Here is a 6,000-nt window from a genome sequence, read left to right as displayed (position 1 = left end):
AGCTGTAAAACAAAACTGATGATACTCAGCATGATTTAGTGTAAAGTTGTCTAATAAAGGCAATTAATTGTTTGAGGGGTTCTCTAGTCTGGCTGGGAAAATGTTGCAGAATAAACAGACTTCTTTGCTTTAAAATATTGTAGTAGGCTGTAACACTGAGCATACATTGAAAGGATTGAGAACTGGCTGAATTACAGTTCTCAGTTAAAAGGTGATAAGACTGATTATTTAAGGGACCGGTTTCTGTTGGATTTCTACTGATACCACTGGCTGACTCTTTGCTATTTGGTAGTTAAAGCAGTTTTGAAATAAATATGAAGTCACTGCAGATCATTTGCGAGGATGATTTAAGATTAGCAAAACAACCCTATGTGGATGGGACAAGCTGGTAACCTGAAGAACAAACAGAAATGCACTTTAATGCAGCCAAATGTAAAGTTTTACATTTAAGAACAGAAAATGCAGGCAGGTTTCTGTAGGCTGAGAGGATTGTCAGGGACACTGTGGGCACACAGGCTGACATGAGCTCCCAGCAGGACATTGGGGCGAAAGACTTGGCACAATCTTCGAGCTGAAAGTGGGGATCTGAAAAGGGTGAGTGGGGAAGTGATTTGTCCCTTCCTCTGGTGCTGGAGAGACAGGTGCTGCATTGCCAGAGCACAGCTCTAGCATTTACGTTTTTTAAGTGTGTACAAACTGGCATGTATAAACTAGCCACAAAAATTATTTGAGCTGAAGAGATACATTTGTAATGTCCAAGTTAGGTTTAAGACAAAATTAGTGAGGAGTCTTGATTACTGTATGTCACTACTATGATGATGAGATAAAGCAGTGATGCAGTGGGCAGTGTAAGGGACGTTCCTTGCAGAGTCCGTGCTCGGAGGCTGCGCCGGCCAGGGGAGCAGATGCCATCGCCTGCCCATCCTGTGCTTGCACAGCTCCCTTGAATCCCCCCTAGTCAGCTGGGTCTTGGCTTCACCTCTGAGGTAAACTTTGCTGAAATTTTTTTGGGGATGGTTGTAAATAAGCCACTAAACTCCTTTCTGTAGCCATGAGCTTAATAGTTGCTCCATCCCACCAGAAAAACCTACAAGCTGCCCCCACCCCCTCCAGCCAGACAGCAAGGCTTGAGCAGATGCTAAACCCCGTATTGAAACAGCTTTCCCAGAGGACAGAGGCTGAAAACAAGATGCGGTCTTCAGCTGGTGGAAATGTATGCAAATGGGACAGCAAGAGTATAAATGCTGAGATGAAGCAGCAAAGAAACAGTCACTGTAGCAGAGCCAATGATATTAAGGTCCTGAGTAAGCGCCAAGGAGATAGAGCTTTTATAGAGCTTTTAGACCAATGGTGTATTAAAAAAAAAAAAAAAAGCAAAACAAAACAAACCAACCAACCAACCAAAAACAAAACGTAAAACTCTGATATATTATTCTTCTGAGTTCGGAAAAATGAGACTTCGAACTTTTTTTATAAACATCTCTTCAAAGGTGCAGGACTCCCCCATCAATTCTTACTTCTGACGGTTAACTCTGGGCAGCAAACTGGGAAAAAAGAATGACAGTATCTTGTCAAGAAGAAAATACTGGGAACTGAACAGCTCTTTGTGAAGAAAGATGTAACAGGATCAAATGTCTAACAGATGAAACTAGAGCATCACTGAAACAAATTCCCAGTGGAGTAATCAGTACTCTGTCCCTCAACATCATCTGACTGAGACTGGATGCTGTTCTGGAAGATATTTTAGTAAAAACACAAGCTGTGCTTCAGTCAAAACAGCAAGATTAGGGCTTTAATAACAAATACATGCATAAAAGTTGAATTACCAGTAATATACAGGATGTTGGACTAGATGTGATCATAAACTGCATGATGGTTTGATTTTTGCTGTTTTCTTTCAAGTTAGATGTATCTGCTCTGGAAGGCTCAGTTTCCACAATGTGGAAGTCCAGCTAACCCAGCTGCACAGTTTTCCAGCCTGTACATTTACATTTGTATAAGCATCTATGCTTTTAGCTTTCCCTGATCACAATTTGGAGTCCTCTCCAGCTCTGGAACTCTACTCCTTGCCAAACTGTGCAAAAAATGTACTTCCCTTCATGCAGGGAGAATGAAGCAGAAAGAGGCAGATTAAGATAAGCCACAGTGGCACATAGACACAGATAATGAATGTCGGATACTAGAAAATGGTGAATTCTGTGAACAAAAATGTTGAATTTCATGGCCCTTGGGGAAATTACTGAACTTACAAAGCTGCAGAATGGTGCATCTGTGACACTCTGGTGCGATAAGCAGGAGAGAGTAACTGGTACTTGTGGCGCTAAGATGGCACTAACAGTTTGTGCTGTTTTCGTGTTTTTAGTTCAGTTGCAGAAGCACAGAAGTTAACAAATGTATTGAATGGAATGTGTTGCATTACTGTGAAATGAAAATTCATGCTGAAGATCACAGAACTGCTGCGAGTACAACATGTCCTCAGAATAGTGACTCTGATCACTGTGTTCTCCAGGAATGCTCGCTCTTTATGTGCATTATGGGCACGGTTTTATATTTGCAAGAAAACATGTCCTTTCCTTACCTTTCCTTAAGTAGGACCCCAAGCTCATCTTATTTTTTATGATTGTTCCTAAAATGGACACTTATGGATCAAATGTAATGTAGACTTGAAATTTTGAGGAAGCAAATTACAGAAATCTAAGTACAAGGGATGTGAATCCATGATTTATTAGTGTTCAAGCGGATGCTGATTTTTAAAACACAAGCTTTCTAATGCAGTTTTTACAGCCAAGACACAGCAGTAAACTGAGATTGTTTAGAAATAGCTGTGAAAATGTTCAAGCTGGGGAACAGGCAAAAATTTCTGAAACTTCACAGAAGTACATTTTAGCTATAACTTCAGCTGTATTATTAAATATGTGTTCAAGTGAGGCTTATGCAAGCTATTTATCAAAGTATAATTTTTCTTTCTATTTAATAAGACAGAGAGTTCAGGTTAGTCCAGTTTAGAATAATTTTAGTCTTTATAATCATATCCTGTTTCCATTTAAATTGATTAAATAACGAGTACAGTAGAACAGGACTAGGATTTTATTATATTAAAAATTCACTCAGAATAAATTCTCAGCACTTGGAAAAGCTTTTCATTTGCAAGGAACTACATGCGCACATTAAGAATTTTAGTAATCTCATAACATAGCATCCAGTTTATTAACTCGTTGCAGTCTGTGCAGTTCTAGGCAATCCACTGGAGTCCTGGCAGCCCGGGAGGCCATGGGGCAGCCGCGGGTCAAGGCCGTGGTGAGAAGCCTCTGGTGTGCCCAGCGCTACCCACACCCTTGGCCATCAGTTCCCAATGCTGCTGTGAGGTGACACCACAAGCCAGTGTGTTGGGAAGCTCTGTTTCCTTCAAGCACCTTAACTGCCAGTAAGTATTTAGGGTGTGCAGTTTTCCACAGATGCTGAGCAGCGCAGATGTCATCAGTAGCAGTGAGGAAGTACATGAGAGAGGAGAGAAGAATGTGGAGGCAGCAAAGGAGAAAAGAGAGGAAAAGAAGGAGGTGATATAGGAAAAGAAGGTATAAGAAAAGCAGTAGAGGTGAAAGGGATGAAGTTGATCAAGAAGTCTGTTACGCAATATGAATGACATCAAATGGCTGTGGTAACATTCAACCAAGGGTAAGAAATCAGCAAATATGATTGACCTGTAGTGATGACCACAGACTTAATTGCACATTTGGGTTTTATTATATATTTATTATGGAAAAGAAGACATTTTATATTTGCTGGCATGGTACAATATTCCTTTTCCTACTTTTCAATCTTTTCAGATCTACCGTTCCCTCTGTCCTTTCTAAACTTGAGAAGACAGCTGTATATGTCAATATAATGAATAATTGCTTATCTTTAAATAAAAAGATTAAATTGAATGTTTTAAAACTTTCCTTTTTAATTTTCATAAATAGCAAGTTCAAGATGACAGTTGTCCAATGCCAAACAGATATCCTTAAAATCCATTCTATGCCAAAATTTTAAGATTTAGGCCAGGCAATTAGGTATATTCTCTACTCCCTTCGCCATTTAGTATGTAAACATTTTTTTCTTTTAGAAAAGTAATGTAAATGGAGAATACAGTTCCCAAGTTTCTGCATAATAGAGGAGAAGCAGGTAGATAGAAGCCTTTCATGCGCGAAAAATGTCAAACCAGTTCTGTTCTTTTATGGAATATATAGCTGAAATAATCAGAACTGTGTTAAAAGCACAGACCCCACACAGGGCTGGTGAAGAATCGGAGCTACATGGCCAAGTGCATTTCTTTGGGCCTGACTACAAATAAAGGAGACTGAGTGTTGCGTGGTGAATTCTCTGTCTGTTTGAGAGGAAGCATAATAAAGGCATCAAAGAAATACCCAGAGGCAGACAGGGAAGTGCTCACAGCTGACTGGGAAAAAAACTAAGATTAGATACAGAGTCCGTGAGCAGCAAATAATCTGGAAAGTTTACTTACAAGTACTAAAAGAAACGTATTACCCCTTTCTGTTTGATTCCTGCTACACTAAGCGAAGGACAACTTTTGATATGTATTTTTAAAATAAAGAGGATTTCATGAAAGTACCTTACTCCTTCACCAAATTACTTTTCTATTAGAAACAACTCTCTAGATCATAAGCCTTAGATAGCCGCTTGTAAGAGTCAAAAATAATAAAATTAGGGTTGAAAAGTGTGATATGTATTTCCTAGATAGAAGAAAGATAAATATCAGAATCTGAGTGTATTAAAAGTATATTTTTGTTATAAAACCAAATTCTTCTAATTTCCTTCATTTACTTGCATTTTAGATGTTATCTGATTAGTACTTTTATTAGGTGACTCATACTGCTTATTCTTTGCAAGTCTTTACAATTCACTATTTCTGTCCAAATAGGAAGAATATGTTTTCTATTGGGTTATATTGCTTTAAATATTAGCATTTTCTTATTTAACAAAGCAGTTATAATGCCCAGGAATTGTAAACATAGGACATCTTCCGACCTATATGTAAATTGCTAAAGAAATACGGATATTAAAACAAGCAATGAAATTGATATTATACAACTTCATACTGTACCTGTGGTCACAGGTATGTGTTTTTTGAGGGCTGCTGGTGCACCAGTAGCTGTTTATGTGGAATAATAGGTGGGTGAGATGCAGGGGGTGTGTGCTACTGCCGGATATCTGCCCCCATGTGACATACAAACATATAGGGGACACAGCTTTATCCTCGGTAGCTGCTGCACGAGCAGCAGCCCAAATGTATCAGCATTATCTTTGACTGAGGCTGAGTTAGTACAGAGCTGGCCCAGAAATTCACACTCCTGTGGCTTCCAGGCTCTAGGTAGCCAACAGCTAGATTAAAATTAGCTCAGTTAGGCTGGCCTGCAGGACGAGCGCACCTCATGACTGCTGCATGCCAACTCCCGTAGCTGCAACAGCAAGGCAGGGGCTGCGTGTGGAAACAGAAGAACTGTAGTGCCAGTGCCCATGTCTTTGGATGAACAAGACCCCGTGTCTTTTCCACATGTTTTGATGAAGTAATGAAGTGGAAAACACTTGCATCTCATTTCACCTTTGGAAGGCATGTGAATGATGCAGGCAGGGCAACACTGTGTTCTCAGGATAACAAAGAGCTGTGTCAGCTTCCTCCCTGGGCACTCCTCGTTTCTCCTTGGCTCCTGCTTGCCAGCATTCTGCTCTTCTACTCCTGGGCTTTCCTGAGCAGGGTTCGTCACTTCAGAATGTGAAATGAATTTTCATGCATGTTTTGCTGGGTTGGCAAGATAAAATAATGAAAGTACTTCCAGCTAAATCAAGCTGAAAGTTTATTAAAGTATTTGCATGAAATTGCATCACCAGTACAGCAAGTAATTCCACATAAAAAAGCAAATATGTTGCTTCAGCTACAACAAGGATTTCTGCAGAATAATGGCACAACAGCATTTTTAGTTCTCATAAAACCACTTATCA

The sequence above is a fragment of the Caloenas nicobarica genome, chromosome 5 (genome assembly GCF_036013445.1).
Source record: "Caloenas nicobarica isolate bCalNic1 chromosome 5, bCalNic1.hap1, whole genome shotgun sequence".
In the NCBI taxonomy this organism is placed as follows: Eukaryota; Metazoa; Chordata; class Aves; order Columbiformes; family Columbidae; genus Caloenas; species Caloenas nicobarica.
The sequence above is the reverse complement of the archived record's forward strand: the minus strand, read 5'-3'. Positions refer to the sequence as shown.